The sequence below is a fragment of the Lissotriton helveticus genome, chromosome 8, assembly GCF_964261635.1.
Source record: "Lissotriton helveticus chromosome 8, aLisHel1.1, whole genome shotgun sequence".
Classification (NCBI taxonomy): Eukaryota; Metazoa; Chordata; class Amphibia; order Caudata; family Salamandridae; genus Lissotriton; species Lissotriton helveticus.
Window position 1 is genome coordinate 579,355,166 of NC_136069.1, and position 17,450 is coordinate 579,372,615.

The window sequence follows — 17,450 nt, forward strand, 5'->3', positions numbered from 1 at the left end:
GACAAACAGCCATTTTGGTTTATCACTACTGTGAGGCTGCCCTCCCATAGGAATGCATTGGGGATTCCCTGATAAGTGTTTCAGTGGTAATTCCTGATATGAGAGGAGCAGCGTGGTCAAGTTTAGCATGATTGGAATAGTAATAATAAATGCTACGCAATGGTGTGTGCAGATGTATTATAACTATTTTTAGAAATGCCACTTTCAGAAGTTCAAAAAACAACAACGAGATGATACCTATTTTGCCACCAAAAAGGTCAAGGCGCCAAAAAATGAAACCATGACTACCTATTCAAATTAAATTCTAGAAAATGTATTTAATTTTACAGAGAATTAATTAATTTTTAACTTCTCATATATTTGACCATATTAGCGCAATATAACACAAAACCAACAACAACAAATTTACTCAAAGAGCCGTGAATGACTCAAAAAGAATACATAAATGCTAGACAACATCAAGGACAAATCACTCACTTACATGGACGACATGGAACACAGAACATATAGCATCAAGGTCTTGTCTTTTTTTTTCAAAAATACAATGGCAATGATTGATCAGTTAAAGAAAAAACAAAGGTAACAGTGTGAGATTATACCTGTGTGTTAATTACACTCGTTACACAGCCAAATTCAAGACCAAAACAGCATGGAAGGTCGACGTGTTTCAAACCCCATATATTGGAAGGTGGGGGTTCTCTACAGGACCGATCACTAAAAGACAATAATGAATAAAAGTTTTCGGGGAGAGATCTATCTCTGTGGGAGCTGAAGAATGGTCTATACTAATTTATATTGGTTTGCCTTGTCCTAAAAGCACCTAGATTACCTATTTAGGCAAAATCAGCCTATTTCGCAACATGATCCAAACAAAATTGGAGTCACAAAGTTTCTGAAACAGACAAAAAAGAACAGAGAAGGATGTCAGGGAACAGTCAGCTAGACATGTCAATGTAGTTTTGAAAAGCTTGTGAGAAACTTCTTAAAGAACCACGAGCGTAAAGAATCTGTTGGTGCTTCAAAAAATGGTGTGCGTAAACATAACTTTTGTTTGCCTTTTAACAATGCCTCGCAGTGGGAGGTCGGCCTTTTAGCTGTGCCAAAAACCTGCAAGGAGAGCATGCTTATTTTACTTAAATAATGGTGACAAACCACGTATTAGTATTGCAGCTTCGGTGAAAACAGATTATAAAAAAAAGGGGCGCGCTGTTACCTTTTTCTTTCACGGTACGGCTTGGATTCCTTCGACCGGAGTACATTACGGGATGGAGCAGCTGGGGGAGCATTTGGACTTCCGGGTTTGCGGGTTTGAAGAAAGAGGTCACATGTTTGTGATGCCAAGAACGTAAGAGCTTCCCAGTTGCAATGTCTCAAGGGAAATGGAGTTCTTCTGTAAGAAGTTCCTGTCACGTGCAAACTTTATTAAAAAAAGCACGAAGTGCCAAAGAATAATTTGTGGTCATTTGTCATACAAGGTGCCCAAAAATATGTCCAAAAACTAATTCCAAAAGTCTGTGTCCCAAAATTCATAAAAAAGGAATGCACTTTATTTAGCTTAGCATAATGGCCAAGCATTTGTTCCAAATGGATGAATGGGTTCAAACTTCATCTATATTCAATCTTTAAAACATCACTCGAAAAATTGGTAAAGTGACTCTGTCTGCCTTGTTTGAATGGCCACACCCCGGCTATGATTATTTATCGTCAGAGCCAGTACGGCATCCTAACGTCTTCCGGGGGAGAACAATTTCCTGCACTACGTAATCAAATCCTTGTCCAAAGGTCCATTGTATTGTTTGATTACAAAAGGAGGTCCTTAGAGCTTAAATGACATGGATGATAAAACTCATACCTCAGTCATCTTGCTATTCTTACGCAATGACATAAAGGGGATGCAAATAAGCTTCCATTGAGAGTAGGAACAACATCATTGAGGGTAACAAAAAGGTATGCTGGAATCCACATACTATCGCTATGACTGTTATGTGTCTGGACTTACAATTTATACATTTAAGAGAGGTCATGAAGGCGATCTATGGCCGTGTTGAATTTAACAATGAGTAACGCTTCGCGGCAGCTCAGCTTTTGTTCCAAATCACCTCCACGAGGATCTTGCTCAACCTTAGATATTATTGTCCAAGTGAGGTATTTCTCTTGATGGTTATGATTTCGTCAGTGATTAACAAGTTGGGCAGTCTGTACATTTTTCTTAATATGCAATTTGTGTTGGGTAATTCTGTGGCCTGCCTCTTGCGTTGTATTTCCAATGTGTAATTTAGGGCAGGGGCATAAAATGCCATAAACTACATTTTTAGTCTAACAGTTTGTATAGGTTTCATGTTTACAAATTACATTATTGTGGGAAAAAAGCATACCTTCAATGGTTTTCTCACAGCAGATGCAAGTCCCACATTTGTGGTGGCCTAAAATTGGAGGTAATCCAAACTGTTTGCGAATGGTGGTTTTTGGAGAAATTCTCGGTAATGCTGCTCGAACAATTTGGTTCGAAATACTTCTTTCGTTTCTCATGGCAAACAGTGGGTGGCTTTTGAAGGATGGGTCCAGAATTTCGATCAGATGGCAATTTTGTTTTATAACTTTCTTCAATGAATTTGAATTAGGACAAAAAGTTGTAACACATATGATTTTCTCCATATGTGGTGTTTCTTTTTTCTGTAATAAATGTTCCTGTGTTGTCCACCACGCTCTTCTTAATGCTCTTTTTAGCAATTTTTTGGGTATCCCCAATCCATCAGTCTTTCAACTAGTTTTGCAGCACGGTCCATTTACTTGGCTTTGTAGAAACAATTTCGCTTAATCCTTAGAAACTGTTCAAAGGGCAGATTTTCTCTTAGGTTTCTCGGATGATTACTCATGAAATGTAGAGCTTTGTTCCTATCCGTGGGTTACTGAAAAGCGTGGTTACTAGCTTGTTATCTGAAAAATAGACTTCCTCATCCAAAAATGCCATCCTTTCTTTTGCATAGTTAATGCTGCATCTTATATCAGCTGACCTTGTGTTTAGCCATTCGTGGAATCTGAGTAGCTGTTGATCATTACCGATCCAGACCAAAAAAATGTTGTCTATGTATCGGACATAATTAGAAATAATATTCCAGGAAAGGATTGTTGTTATGGATGAATTTCTCCTCAAAATTGGCCATGTACAAAATCGCTAGCTCTGGGGCGAAAGAACACCCCATCGCTACTCCTTTCACTTGAAAATAAAAACCTATTAGAGCAATATACCACAAAACCAACAACAACAACTTTACTCAAAGAGCCGTGAATGTCTAAAAAAGAATGCATAAATGCTAGACAACATGAAGGACAAATCACTCACTTACATGGACGACATGGAACACAGAACATATAACATCAAGGTCTTGTCTGTTTTTTCAAAAATACAATGGCAATGATTGATCAGTTAAAGAAAAACCAAAGGTAACAGTGTGAGATTATAACTTTGTGTTAATTACACTTGGTACACAGCCAAATAGAAGACCAAAACAACATGGAAGGTTGACGCGTTTCAAACCCCGTAGATTGGAAGGTGGGGGTTCTCTTCAGGACCGATCACTAAAAGACAATAATGAAAAAAAGGTTTTAGGGATAGATCTATCTGTGTGGGGGCTGAAGAATGCTCTATATTCATTTTTATTGGTTTGCTGTGTTCTAAAAGCACCTAGCTTACCTATTTAGGCAAAATCAGCCGATTTCGCAACATGAGTCAAACAAAATTGGAGTCGCAAAGTTTCTGAAACCCACAAAAAAAGAGCAGAGAAGGATGTCAGGGAACAGTCATCTAGACATGTCAAGGTAGATCTAAAAAGCAGTGCAAGCTCAATAACAGACTTACTTGGTGAGAGGGGTGCCTTAAAACGCTGCAAAAAGATTTTATTAGGCAAAGAGGGGCCTAAAAAGCAAGAAAAAGGTTCGTAGAAACTTCTTAAACAACCACAAGGGTAAAGAATCTTCTGGTGCTTCATAAAATGGTGTGGGTAAACATACCTTTTGTTTGCCTTTTAATAATGCCTCACAGTGGCATTTCTGTGTGCTATGTGTCTGCCTGCCTGATGTGAATTGCATGCCTGGCTTGTGAGTGACAGGGGCTGGTGAGATGTGTTGCTCTAGGAGGGGCAGGGTGAGTCAGAACTAGGCTGAATAGGACATCAGCATTTGGAGTAGTGGGAGATCTTCTTGGTCCCTGAATAGGTATATGCCTAGCCTGTACAATGCTGGCTCTACCCCCTGTGCTGTGTCTGATGGCAGAGCCCCCATCTCACAAAGGAGGGTGTGAGCACCGTACACAAAGTGCTACTACACCCCTCAGAAGCAGTTGGGACTGGTTCCTCCAAGCCCTGTGCCAGGGCAGACAAAGGAAAACTGAGTATAAATGTAGGGGCTGTGACCCAATGTTTTTGAACTGTGCTTGTGCATACTTGGGCTGGGGGGACACTGTGCCAGGAGGAACCACTGTGGGACCCAGCTGCAGCTTCTTATGGATCCCCGCGTGCTGGTCTGTCTGGCTGTGCCCTGCTGGGGTATCCCCAGCCCCAAGGACTTTCAAGTCCTGTCAGATGGATTCCTTGCCCAGCTTTTGCCCTGGGACTTTGGGGCAAGAGGAGAGTACTGCTCCTGTGGCTTGGCACACCTTTGGTGCCCAACTTGCCTTTGTGAGCCTCTTGGTTCTTGGCGCCTTGTGAGCGCTATCTTTGGATTGTTAAGGAGGAGAGGATGTTCGTGCTTTGCAGCCTTGGGCTGTGGCGTGTGTGCCGAGGGAATCCCGAGTTGGGGATTCTCCCGTGTTTTGCAGAGGAGCGGGTGCCCACCCCACACTGATGTTTATGTGAGGGCGGGTGCCCACACCTCCTCTATGTGCTGTTTCCTACGCGGGAGCCTACCCCACATTGCTGCTTTTGGTTTTATTGATTGCAGGAGGCCACCCTGCGTCTTGAGTGAAGAGCAGGTGCCCACCCCGCATGAGTATTTTATTTCTTTGGCGGGAGCCCACCCTGCACTTTTCATTGCCGAGAAGAAGCCGCCCCTTCCTAGAGTTACCCGGAAGCCAGGCGGCCATGCCTGGTTGTGGGCAGGGCCTACCAAATCCAGGCCGGGCGTCCCGAATGAAAGCGGGGCTCCCGTATGCTGTAGAGAGCCCCGTGGAGTCAGGAAGTCTGGGCACATCTGCGTTGTGCTCCCTTGAGCTGGGGAGAGCCCCACGCTGTAGACGGAGGAGAACCGAGTGCTGGACCAACAGTTGCACATTTTCGGTCCCAGTCCCAGCAGTGAATGGAGACAGAGAAGCCCGGTGAGTGGAGCTGCAAGACGGGCCTAGTGGGTGCCGATCAAGGGCACTAGAAGGAGTCCCCAGCGGGTGGGGCTTCCCCTTGGCATATTGCCGGTGCCTTGCCCCCCTGCCAGAGGGGGCACCAGAAGAACTGTGTTGGGGCTCCCCGAAGCACAATGTCGGCACCTGGAGCCACGTTGGAAAACCCTGGGGCCCTGAGTTGTCCATGCTCATTGGGCCTGTTTGATAGAGTCCCCGCGGGGCTCTCAAGGCAAAGTCTGTGCCAGTGTCATTTATCTTTGTGGGCCAGATCATTTCTAGAAGTCCCAGAGTGGAACTTGGGGGCATTTGTGCTTTCAGCAGGAAAGGGTGCGAAGCACCCCAGGCCCCAGTGCAGTGCACACTTTGCTTTGACTGCATAGGCAGAAAAAGGGCCATTTGGAAGGCCCCACTAGATGACCTGACATTTTTGGACAGAGGGAATTTGAGCCCCAGCGAAAGGCCAGTTGGCCTGGGGTCAGTTCTATATTGGGAGGATGCAAGGCTCTAATGTGATACCTAATGTGTAATGTGTTTATGCTAATGAGGTTTGGGCCTAATGTGTTTATGCCTAAAGTCATGCTGTGATATTTTAGGATGGTGTCTAATGCTAATGTGATAATGCTGCAGTTATTATGGTACCAGTAGTTACTGGCTGTGTTTTATATTTTCTTACCTGTTCCGATTGTTCTGACAGCGGCCTGATTGGCCCTGTCCTGTATATAATCTCCTGTGAATATTGCCTAGTGCAGGTTGGCACAGTGTAAATGTGTGATTATGTTTCTAATGTGTTTATGATAATACAAAGGCTATTTTTGATATAACCTTGTGTGGCGTTTCTTTTGTGGTGTGCCTAGTGTGTTGCTGCTATGTGTGTGTGTTGCGCAAACGCTTTACACATTGCCTCTGGGATAAGCCTGACTGCTTGTGCCAAGCTAGCAAGGGGGTGAGCAGGAGTTATCTTCAGCGTGTAACTCCCTTGCCCTGATTTGAGTCGTGGTTTCTGCCTGGCTTTGGTGCAAACCTTAGCCAACCAGAAATCCCATTTCTAACAAGAAGCAACATTGACGCCAAAAGAGATGCCTCTGCTGCACCAGAGTTGAGGGCATCGCTCATCAGAGCACGATGCAACAACCTGATCTCCACCTCAGGTCTGACCTCTCCGGACACAATGCCTCAACTGCATCATCCCGGAGTCGATAACCGACGTGGGTGACCTCCCGAACTCATCGACAACGCACTGTCACAAGGAATTGATGCCTCACCTCCAATGCTGCATCACCTCTCTTGTGCAGCACAAAGGAACTGACACCGCACTGGCACCAGAGATGCCTCACCTGCTTAACGCCGCCCAATGTCTCATCGTTTTCAAGGTACTGTTACTGGGGGTCCGTATGACTCCATGGCCGGCCAGGCCTTCTCGGATGCGGCACCGAACTGTTGGATTAGTAAGACGTCGAGGTAACCCTAGTTTGAGCTATTGTTTTCTAGGATCTATATTTTTATTGTCATCTTTTTTAATGTGATATCTTGACTTGTGTATGTTTGACTTTTGTCTATTTGGTCTTGGCGATAATTATTGGGTATTTTTCTAAGCTGGGGTGGTGTCCTTTTGTAGTGTTGTCACTGTGTTGCCATGTGTGTAGGTAGAAATGCTTTAAATGTTGCCTTTGAGATAAGCCTGACTGCTCAATCCAAGCTACAAAGGGGGTGAGCAGGAGTTATCTTAGCTGTATGACTCCCTTACCCTGACTAGAGTGAGGGTCCCTTTTTGGGCAGGGTAGAAACCACTACCAACTAGAGACTCCATGTCTAACAAGACTTGATGTAGCCTCTGCCTACAGTGATAATTGTGGCCTAGGGGAAGTATGACAACCATTATAGGGCATTAAGATCGGCTTAACATTCCAAAGGTTTGGTCAATTTTAAGAGATGCTATAATTTTTCATTGATTAACCTAATTTCCTTGACTTCCAAACCACACTTTCCATTTTGTACTTGTATTGCTTTGCAGTCATTGCGTTATTCTCGTTTTATTAAATTTGGGTTAAACATTCGAGTTATCTTCTTTATGACCAGCATTTCTGCTTCAGGTCTGTTTGATTGACACCCATATGGCTATTGAAAACAACTTTACTTTTCTAAAGTGAATATAATGATACTTTTCGGAGTCTCTGGTTTGCTTTTTGAAGTGCCTTTTATCTCTATGTAGTTGGGAGCTTTGGAATATCATGCATAAATGTACCAGCAATTTTTTCCTCAGCCTGCTGAAAGGATCCTTTCTAACATTAGGTAGGGGAAAGTTAGTGCTGATAATTGTTTTTTTTTATGTTAATGGTGGAAAAAGTTAACAAGTGCACTAGGGTAGACACTTATAAGAGATGGTAAGGTGGGAAATGTTTCCTTTCCTTAGATTTTGCTGTTCTCTAATACATTTGTTAAAGTCGAAAACAGGGTTTGAAATGGACTCAGTTTACTAGCATCCGGGCTAAACCCTGTCTCCCACTAGTCACTGAGATAGATCCTTGCCATTGTTTTAGAGAAGAAGAAAGTTGTAGTCAATATTAAAAGTTGTTAAGGGTTTAATGGTTTTATTAATCACATCCTTTAGTTGATCATCTTTATTGCAAATCACAAGTTAATTCAAATTCAATAGTCAATAAATAACAGAAATGTAAAATCAATGTTGGTTAATCTATTGATATAATAAAGGCAATCATATGTACGTTCCATAAAGGAAAGGATTTCTATTCTAAAAATCGAGAAAAAATTGAACCCATAAAGAGCTCTTGTTTGAGAGAGTGAGAAAAGCATAAAGCATAAAGCTTCATCGTTTGTAATCAGCTCAATAAATCAAAATATTGAAGCAAAGATCTTCCCATAAAGAGAGGTTTGAGAAAAAGTCAGTAGAGTCCCAGGCAATGTGACATACAGTCTGGGTAAATGGCTCTCTGAAAAAAGAATTAAGGATATGGACACGTGTCTCATAAAAGAAGTGTGCAACTGTTAACCTAGTCTATGAATACACACTATTATAGACATCAGATTAGCTAAATTATTAGCAACGTGTTTCTTTTCTCGTCTCCCATCAGTCAATCAGCATCCGATGATCTCCTGGGAACAGGATCATTCTTCTTCTTATCAGGCAAATGCAAAAGTAATCTTCGGACCAGAACACTACATTTGCAATTATTTTACATTAAATACATATTTACATGTGTTTGCCTTACTCAGGCTTACTTTCCCACTTCTACTCTATATTTAATATAGACTCTTTAGACAATAGTCCATGTAGAAGTTGAAGCATCTATATTGATGAAAAAATAAAACATTTAGCAATATCATCATTGAAGGAGAAAAGCAAGTAGGTAAGAAAGTGAAGTCCACCTTTCAAGCTCTGTTTTTTCAATAAATTAACTCTTCCCTTACCTATTAAATTACAAAATTAATCATGATATCAGTAATCTTTGTATAAGCAGAAATAATTGATGGAAGCACTTGAAACTATACCTGTAATGTAAACAAATTGGATATGGAATCAGCACCCATCAAGGTAATATCATAATCAGTCTTTTTTGTATCTTGAATGAGTCAGAAGAAAGTTTTCTTAAAAAACAGGTACGGACTATAATGATGGTAGTATTCAATTTTTTATTAGTTGATCCAAAAACAGATAAAATTCAAATGTACATGTGATTTCTCTTTTAGCCAACACGTTTCGTCTCATAAATGAGACTTCTTCTGCGCTCAATAACCTGTTTTTGCTAATTCGAAAGAATTGTTCTTGTATCAGTAACTTGACATTTAGTAATCTGTTATTTTCTTGCTTTATCTTGTAAGTGCGAAGAGAGGCATGGTGGCCCAAAACGGGAAACATTGTCAGCGGTTCAGTAGCACGAGTATGAGACGAAACGTGTTGGCTAAAAGAGAAATCCCATGTACATTTGGATTTTATCTGTTTTTGGATCAACTAATAAAGAATTGAATATGACCATCATTAAAGTCCGGACATGTTTTTTAAGAAAACTTTCTTCTGACTCATTCAAGATACAAAAAAGACTGATTATGATATTACCTTGATGGGTGCAGATTCCATATCCAATTTTTTTTGTAGTTTGGGCTTTGCCCAAGAGGGAACAGATAGGGTTGTGTTCCCCGGTTTCACAAGCACCATCACAACAACAATTAGCCACGTATGTTAACAGGTGCAGATAATTGTTGCCTCAACCCTGTGTCTAATTTCTCTATACCTGTAACGTATTCAACATTACAACATAGGATCATAGAGAGTAAAAGATGGACACTTTTATCCATTTTTAACACATTCTATTCAATCTTCTTTTCATGCAGTTTTTAAGCAATGCAACTTTATTTAAGTTTTGAGACCTAGCACGAAAAATTGGAAAACCTTTTTCAGTTTCATGTATTCCAGCGTGTGAATTTTCATCAAAGCTGCACATCTAGGCCTGAGTTAAAATACATGTTTGTCAGATACCATCACTAACTTCTTTCAGTTGGTTCCCACTCTTGGGATTTTACAGATGTCTGATCCAACAAACCAGATTTAAGGGATAGACACATACACACACACACCTTTAGCAAACTGTAACTCAATGGTTCAGTAGAAATCTTTCCAGTGTGGTGAAGGGCTTAGATCAGGCAGGTGTTCTGTTATACTCAGTAAGGTGAACAAGTCTTCTAGATTCCCAGTTATGTCAGCAAATACTTCTGATTTAGTTAGGGGTGTAACACAAGCCCCTGCAGCCCCCACAGTGCGGCGGGGAAGGTTCCAGTGCTGAAGGGACACCACATCCATCTCTTAACCTGTGTGAAAAAGCCTGCACAGTTATCGCCAACAGACTCAGCCTGTTAGTCACGGCGTTCCCCAGGGCTCCTCTCTCAGTCCAACCATGTTTAACATCTACATGAGTCCATTGGCTCAGGTGGTGCGCCCCTGGGGAATTCAGCTTATCACCTACGCCGATGATACGCAGTTGGTCGTCTCCCTGGCAAGGGATGATGCCGGAGATCAGGGGAGTAACAACTTGTCCCCCTGTCTCACTAAGGTTTTGGAGTGGATGACGACGTCGTTTTTAAAGCTAAATGGGGCCAAAACTGACATCATGCTCCTGGGTTACAAAGCTCCCATCAACCTCGACCCTTGGTGGCCGCACTGTCTGGGACCCCCGCCCACCCTAAAGACCCAAATAAAGAGCTTGGGGGGTCTGGTTAGACACCACCTTGGGGTTTCAGGTCCAGGCCAAGAAGGTGGCGGCGACCTGCTATGGACAGCTGAGGGTTCTCAGGAAAGTCCTGTCTCTCCTACCTTTTGAGGCCAGACGCGTGCTGGTGCAGTCGCTGATTTTATCGCGTCTGGATTATGCAAACACTGTTTATTTGGGAGCTCCAGCTGGTTCTATCCAAATCCTTCAATCAGTACAAAACTGTGCAGCCCGTCTGCTTATGAATCTTCCCAGACGCTGTTCCGCGAAAGCGGCACTGCGGTCACTTCACTGGCTGCCGATCCAGAAAAGGATTCTGTTTAAAACGTTCTGTATGGCGCACAAGGCTATAAGTAATATTGGTCCTACCATTCTCCAGCCCTTGTTTTGCCGGCATCATGCCGTTAGATCCTTGAGATCTAATCAGCGAAATTTGCTGGTGGTACCCAGGGTGAAGCGAGCACGCTTGGGTGGCCGCCAGCTTTCTTTCCATGTAGCCAAGGGCTGGAATAAACTCCCAGACAACATCAGGCTGGAAATGAATCATCTTGTTTTCAGGAAGCGATTGAAGACATTCTTGTTCCACTGAATGTCTTCCTCTGTCCATGGTCTTATAGTGCTGGGATGCCTCAGGGTAGCCATGCGCTATACAAGAGCGTACTCACTCATTCATTCATTAGTCTGCATACAGCCTTCTTTCAGCCATGGGAAGTCTCTGAAGAATAAGCACAAAGTATAGGCAAAAATGTTGCCAAATAAATGTTGCAACCTGAGAGGCATCCCGACCTCTGTGTCTCTGTCACTTTAGACGTAAGCAGAGAAAAAATTCACTTGAGGCAAAGAGGGACAACCGGGAAGGAGCTAATGTTGTCCTGTCTGTCGTTAATATTACTCAGTGTTGGTCCGCTTCACTCTGGGGAGTGATATAACCTGTGCTGAGAAATGCGGTCGTATGCATGCAGTATTACAATGTTTATTGCAGTTTTAGCTCTATGCTTGTGGCAATGTTGAAATGCAGGGTTATCACTGGATTCTTTCAATATATTGAACACGATTCAAAATGACAGTCCTGACAGAATACAAACCTATGGCCTTCGGGTTACATGCACATTCCTGACCAGGTGCGCAATCTACTGAAAAATCCAGGGTAGCGCAGCCTCCAGCAACTCATACATCATAGGGGAGCAGCAAAGCATTCAGAGGTCCCTCAACCGTTCGTACCAGCCCCCTTTCAGCCCAAGGGCCGATGAATATCTCTGAGTCGTTTGAGACTCAGGGCCCCCTCAGAACATTCTGCAGGGAGAGTCCCATCATTTTACATTACACACATGTGTTTCGTCTCTCCTTATGGATTTTGAGCATCCATTACTGACGATTTTTAGTACATGTGCCTCCAAGCTGTAGGCATGTTAAGATTCAAACGTCAAGGATATCTTGCCCCTTTCACTATAGGTATATTTGTGAATCTGTTTTCCCCCACATCTCATAATAATTGTCAAGGCAGTACCTTAATCTCCACAACTGCTGCAGAGTTAATGGGTAGAGCATAGCATTTTATCAACTAAAGCTAAACTTGTTTTCATGTTACTGGGAACCTAACCTCTCACCTCTCTAGCATGACCCCCCTTGGTGGTGCGTTTGGGTTTGCTAATTTCAAACACAAACGTAGCTCTTGGCTTCACTTTCTTTGCATTGCACTGCTCTTATACTCTAATATATCAAAGACATGTTCAGCTGTCTGTCAGTAGGAGGAGGCTGAACTTTGCAATATTTTTTAAGTTCCATAGTGTCATTTGTTCGACCTGGGACAAAAAAGCCTATACCGTTTGAATTGTTAGCAGAGAGTTGTCCCATCCTCCTGAGCCAACAAAAATATGAAGATCCCCAAGAATATTAATAAACAGAATGCCCTGATGCAATAAGATTTGAGCATGAGTATGTATGCCTTATTCATGTATTACTCCCGCCTTATTCATAAATTGCAGGTGTAAATTCGGAGCACTTCTAGTTTGCTTCTGTAATCCAGGAGTATGAAACGAGTAAGCCACAGTGAAATCAATTTTAATCAGACCCAATGTGTTTTTCTGCAGTCTCTTCACTTCTCCAGTCTAGAAAATTTGCAGTTGTCAAATATACTTTTGACAAAGAACACTATAAATATAAATTCATATTTAGGGGTTTTATGGTGTTAGATCTTTATAATAAAAATGGCAGCTATGTGTGTTGCTACCAATAGGGAAAAAGAGTAGGGCACTATTTCATTTAAATTCACCTTCCTGCAGAAATTATTGGTGTCACTGCACACAGGCAATGTATGACGTAGGAGGGGAATTTCTCGAAGTCTTCATAAAAATGCCCAAGAAGACAGACATATATTAACCCACATGATCAGGGGATCATTGATATAGTTCCTTTCATAAAACTACATCCCAAGCAACGCAGCATACCAGCAACTTATTACTTTACCAGACCATAGTAATTTTAAAAGCATGCCGGAAAATGGGCTGAGAGAGGGACCTAAAGCATCACCAGGCAATATAGCACAGCAAGTTGAATACTTCTATGAATGAGGTGAGCTGTAAGTCACAAGCTTGGATCCTAGCATGGTAAATTCAGCCTCATATTTCTGAGTTTGATAAATTAAGGTTTCAAAATGTGGATAATATAGTGGTCCCATTTGTCTTCATTCGTCTGCTCCCTCACTTCTCTATAGTAGTCGACAAGTACTAAATGCAAAAACAAAAATGCTATAGTCTCTTTTAAAGGTTGTTTCCTTATCATACTGTAAACTAGCTATGTGATGTATTACTGCAATGTCAATATCTTTTGTCAATTTGATTTAAAATAGCCATTTTCTCTACGTATTTATATGGAACTTAAGTAAATCTTTCCGAAAATGTAAATGAAAGTAGAGTTTTTAGGAAGGGCAGGCGTGTGGAATGGCGTGTTAAAACGTAGATGTGCGAATATTAATATCTATATTCAGTTCTAAATAAAAACAATTGTGTAGACAAGCCATGATGTGAAATGTCTACTAGGTACACAGTATGACCCCCCGTCATAGTTTACACTTTGACTGTGTTTAAAAGTGATCTGTTGAGCTATACACCAAAGTACTTTTTTTTTGTCTTGTACAGCTTAAGGTTATGCGGTAAAGTAGTATCCAGTGCCATGTTGTGATATTCTCAAAATAATTTATGTTGTTTTCCGTTTTTATGGACAGCACTGTTTCCACATGTTAGACGTATTACTTCAAGCTTTTTAGTGATGTAAATGAATTAGTAATCATATAAACATTTACATAGGCCTTTTGTGAAGTTAATCTTATGTTTATAGTGTGCGCACAATGTGACACTCACATCTCTCCACCACTACCACTAGCAACATCCTTCTCACCCCACCTCCCTATCATGCCCATGAAATCTCATAATGCGGTTATATTGTCCAGGGCGTAGATTTTATTAACATCAAACCGGTTAATTCCACATAACCACTACATGCATATAGGCATATTACTTGGAAAACTGAAGATATACATGCTTCACACTTTAGTGATATTCATATGTCAAAACACTAATATGGTAAAATATATATTACATTTCAGCATATCATTAAGCTGTCCATCCTCTGGAACACTCAACTGCGCACATTATGCCGGCAGGCCACAACCCGCTAACAGTAACAATTGCATTACCTGAACCAGGGCACCACCTAACGCCTCAGAGGTACCTGACCAATGGAGAAACCTTCGGGCATACACATACCAAATGTACAATGAAATTATAATTGCAGTCTCAGGTGACACAGCATCAAGTTGTTCATAGTGTAGAATCCTCCGCTGTGCACATTGTGCCGGCAGGCCACAACGTGGTACAATGAACAGTTATCTTGCTTGAATACCAGGGCATCGCATAACGCACCGGCCCTCCGAGGTACCACCTGAACCATGCAGCCTCCCAAGTATCAACTCAGTCCTTCAATGACGTGTTACGGCAGTAGAGTTGAGGACCGCCGGCAGGCCGGTCCCTCTCCCCACCACTCCACTGCACACTTCAATCTTACCCTGTCCAGGGGGTCTATCCACCTCCCTTGTTGAGCATGCCTCTTTGTTAACTGTCAGTGCTCCGCCTGCTCCGCTATACTTTAATGCCGGGCGGGTGGGTGGTTTTCCGGCAGTCTTCGGCTAAGTCCAAGGAGACAAAAGAGGGCTATGCCCTGGAGACCCTGCCTTAAATAGCTCCTACGTTAGGAATCAGTTTCGTTTCTTCTTTCGCCGATCCCCCAGTTGCATGTCATTAGCCAGCCCACTCCTCAACCAGCCTCCTATTGCGATGTCCGGTCCCATGGTGTAAATAAGGACGCCCCTCCTCTAATCGCGGGAGGCGACTGGTCATAGTGTGCCCACAATGTGACACTCACATATCTCCACCACTACCACTGGCTACATCCTTCTCACCCCACCTCCCTATCATGCCCATGAAATCTCATAATGCGGTTATATTGTCCAGGGCGCAGATTTTATTAACATCAAACCGGGAAATTCCACATAACCACTACATGCATATAGGCATACTACTTGGAAAACTGAAGATATACATGCTTCACACTTTAGTGATATTCATATGTCAAAACACTAATATGGTAAAATATATATTACATTTCAGCATATCATTAAGCTGTCCATCCTCTGGAACACTCAACTGCGCACATTATGCCGGCAGGCCACAATGCGCTAGCAGTAACAATTGCATTACCTGAACCAGGGCACCACCTAACGCCTCAGAGGTACCTGATCAATGGATAAACCTTCGGGCATACACATACCAAATGTACAATGAAATTATAATTGCAGTCTCAGGTGACACAGCATTAAGTTGTTCATAGTGTAGAATCCTCCGCTGTGCACATTGGGCCGGCAGGCCACACCGTGGTACAATGAACAGTTATCTTGCTTGAAAACCAGGGCACCGCATAACGCACCGGCCCTCCGAGGTACCACCTGAACCCAGGCAGCCTCCCAAGAATCATCTCAGTCCTTCAATGACGTGTTACGGCAGTAGAGTTGAGGACCGCCGGCAGGCCGGTCCCTCTCCCCGCCACTCCACTGCACGCTTCAATCTTACCCTGTCCTGGGGGTCTATTCACCTCCCTTGTTGAGCATGCCTCTTTGTTAACTGTCAGTGCTCCGCCACAGTGTGAGAAGCTCCCCGGCGCACTCGCCCTCCCCCCCTGACGCTGACTGTGCTCCAGAATAGTCCCCAACAATGTCTGAATGAAAATCTCCACTCCCTTTGCCAACATATGCTTTCCATTGTGCTGGAACAACTCCCGTCTATCCAGATGTAATAACTTGTGCTGAATTGTACCCATAGCAGAGCCACGTAAGAGTTTATGTATTGAAGCGTTCAATTTCCGCACAGAGTTATTAATAGCCTTTGCTGACGACCCAACAAGCCACTCCATCCTCGGTATCACCTCTGACCACAATAACAAGGTAGTTGGTAAAAATTGCCTAATCCTAGCCAGGACTGAAAACAAAGCCTCCCGCACCCCCTGTCTGCCTAGCGGCAGCATGTCATCCCCGCTCACGTGTATAACTAAAATGACTGGGCGAGGCACCTCTTCGGAGACAATTCCTTGGTGCAATCGGTTGAAAAGATCCTGCAATCGAAGCCCCCACACCCCAAGCCAGTGATGTGCCAACCCAGCAGCCCCTTGTGCTGCCAACAAACAGGACCCGCGAAACTGCTGCTCCCCACTGCAAATCAAGGAATTCCCACACCAACATATATGCACCTCTTTGCGGGAAACAACTGTAAGAGAAAGAATCGGTATTAATAGCCTGACTGATAGGTACCTTGGGCAACATTCCTCCCCTCACACGAGACTCGGCCGGACATACGGCTGAAAACCTCCCCTAGATATGTTAATGCCTTCCTACACACCTGGGTAAACTGATACCTTGTCACTGGCACCCCTTCCTTGTGTACTAGAAGCCTTGTTGAGGCTACCGCTGGTCGTACTGTGAGGTATTCCTTCATCAACTGTACAGGACAATATGCTACCTGATGGGCCGCATACAACCTCACCCATGTGCCTCTCCCATGCGTGTCTGTTTTTGGCCGCCGGATTCTTATAAGGACCACCCCGTCACCTAACAAGACATCCGCCAATCCTAAACCACCTTCACCCTGTTTAGAGGCTACCATCAACTCTAAAACACGCAAGGCCCCAAAAAAGCCAAGCAGGTAAGCCAGGCTGAATAGCTTTACCTCATATTGACTACGGCACACTAACTGTAGAGCCCCCACCAGTGAACTCAACCTTTCTATATTTATAGGCCTCCTAGTGTCCTGTACTCCCGGTACCAAGCGCTCCCACCCTTTGATGACTTTCTGCACCCTAAAATCTTTGGTGGGATCCCTAACACTATGCAACCCGGCAAAGAAAGCGATGGCAGACAACTGCCTCGGCACCAACGAAAGAGACTTTCCCTGACTCTTCTGGGCTACCAGAAAACTCAGCACCCCTTCTGTAGTGAATCTGTTTTGCTCCAAGCCTGTTCCGAACGTCGCACTGTACACCTCCCAAGCCCTTTCGTACATACGTTTCATCTGGGGTGCCAATGCTGCTGTGATTAGGTCTGCGGCGATGGGGCACCAAGCCTCCATAACTCTTCCGGGGACTCCGCCATCAGTTTGTCTGCTTGCGGCCACCGTGCCCTGAACTCTGCCATCTTAAATCGAGACAGAGCGTCAGCCACTGCATTATCAACACGGGGCACATGTTTGGCAGAAAAATGCACATTATGCAAGAGACACAGGCGAATCAGAATCTTCAACAACCGGAGCACCAGCGGGCATTGTGCATTTTGATTATTAATGGCCAGTACTGCTGAC